Raw genomic sequence first — 2436 nt, forward strand, 5'->3', positions numbered from 1 at the left:
AAATATTTTTAATAACCAAAATAAATCCAATAGTTGACATTTAACTAGAACATTAAGATTTAGAAAATGCATTGCATGCCTTGTCTTATCAGATTTTTCCCTACAACTTCGTGAGGTAATTATATAGATATAATTATCCAAATTTTACAGATAAGGAAACTAAGGCTTAGAAGTATGACGTGACTTATCCAAGGTAACAGATATCAAAACCACAAGCAGGATTTGAACATAGTATCCCCCCACTCCAAGATTACCAAGCATTCTATTACAGTACACTGTCTCTGTTCTCTGGTGGGAACAATGGTTCACTGGTAGGGGATTCTCTTTGAAAAATATAATGAGAACTTCTAAGGAAACAAAGAGATTTGAGGTATGAATTCTTGAACATCATACATATATACTTTCCCTTTTTTTTTCTCCTTTGCTTCTAATTTCAGATATTTGAGCCAATATTCTAATTATCCTCCGAATCAGTGACCTTCTGTTTCCTATTCCTAGCAGTGACCTCCTTTTGGTGATAAATAAACCCCCCAAATAGATAATTCACTACAAATACTGTTCTCTTTATATGTGAGGTTCAGATTACTTCCAAGCCTCTGAATGAGAATGTGGCTCTTAGTGTTTCACTTCAACTTAACTCACATCTTTTAAGCTCCCATTGCAAAGATCTCACAATAACAAGTATTGAGGATATGACTATTAAAAACCACACAGACTTTCATCTCAAGTTATATGCATTGAACTTGTAAATTTAATTAACTACTTATTTCTAAGTACTTATAATAATTTTAAATATTTACATTTTTCTCTTAATTCCTGTTTTGTGTGCAGTGTGTATAGCATGCGGTCTCTGTTATCTAGTAGGAACCATGATTCCCTTGTAAGGGAATTCTTCACATATTAAGATAGAGGCAGCTAGGTGGTACAGTGTGTAAGTGGACTCTACTTGGAGTCAGAGAGACCTGACTTCAAAATCCTACTTAGATGTTGACTAGTTGTGCAATGCTAGTTAAGTTTACTTAGCCTCCTTTAAACCCATTAAATAAGATAATAAGAGCATGCATTTCCCAGAGTTATTGTGAGGATCAAATGAGATGACATATATTATTGTTCAGTAGTTTCCAGTTTTGTTTGATTCTTTGTGACCCCATTTGGGATTTTCTGGGCAAAGATATTGGAGTGATTTGCCATATTTTTCTTCAGCTTATTTTATATTTGAGGAAACTGAGCCAAACAGGATTAAGTGACTTGCCCAGATAGTAAGTGACTAAGGCCAGATTTGAACTCAGGAAGATGAATCTCCCAGACTCCAGGCCTAGCACTCTATCCACAGCAACACCTAGCTGCCCCCCTGACAATGTATAATGTTTCACCAACATTAAAATGTTACATAAATGTAGACCCTTCCTACACAGATAATACCACTATTGTTAATAGAATAGGTGTTTATGGTTGTTTTTCCAGGGGTGATTATTGTGTTAAACCACACACTCTGTTTTGCCTAATCTCTTTCTATCCACTGGCATGGACTTGTAAGATCCAGGAATCATACAGAATCTCAGGATTACAAAGACTCTGGGAGGTATCCATTTTTCAGGGACTTTTTCCTATACAGGAATCTCATCTATAATGCCCCTTGAGTGGTCAGATGACTTTTATCTGAAGACATCTAATGAGGGGAATCTTGTCTCTCTTGAAGCACTCAAAGCCATTTTGGAATAGTTCTAATTACTATAATTTTTTTCTCCACATCAAGTCTAAATTTGCCTTTTTATAATTTTTACTTATTACTCCTAGTTTTTCTATCTAGGGCTAAGTTGAGCAAATCTGATCCCTCTCCTAAAGAACAGTTCTTCAAAAATCCAAAGATACCCATCCTACTCTCTCTGTCTTCTCTTCTCCAGGCTGACTATCCACTGATTCTTCAAATGATCCACATATGGCACTAGCTCAAAGCCACTCACTCTGCCTTATACTAGCTAAGAGATCCTTAAACTATTTTTGTGAAATGATCCCCTTTTGGCAGTTGGATGAAACCTATGGATCCCTTCCCAGAAAAATATTTTAAGTACACAAAATGAAATACGTAGGATTACAAAGGCAACCAACTATATTGCAATATACTTTTCATAAGTATGTTATAATATTAAATTGTTATTTAAAATAAATCCTATTATTATATGAAGTATATTGAAAACAAACAAACACACTCACAGTCTCCATGTTCAAACTCCTGCTTTTTGGCTCCTCAGTGTCTTCCTTAAAATTTGATATCTCAAACTGACTGCAACAGTCCACATCAAGGCAGCTGATAGTGTGGCTATTATTCTTCTAATCCTGGGCACTATACCTTTCTGATAGGGACTAAAATATATTGTTTGTGGCCTTGGAAAAAAGTTCTTTATATAAATCTAACTTTTTTTCCTGATTCTAACC

Source organism: Monodelphis domestica, chromosome 3, assembly GCF_027887165.1.
Source record: "Monodelphis domestica isolate mMonDom1 chromosome 3, mMonDom1.pri, whole genome shotgun sequence".
Taxonomy (NCBI): Eukaryota; Metazoa; Chordata; class Mammalia; order Didelphimorphia; family Didelphidae; genus Monodelphis; species Monodelphis domestica.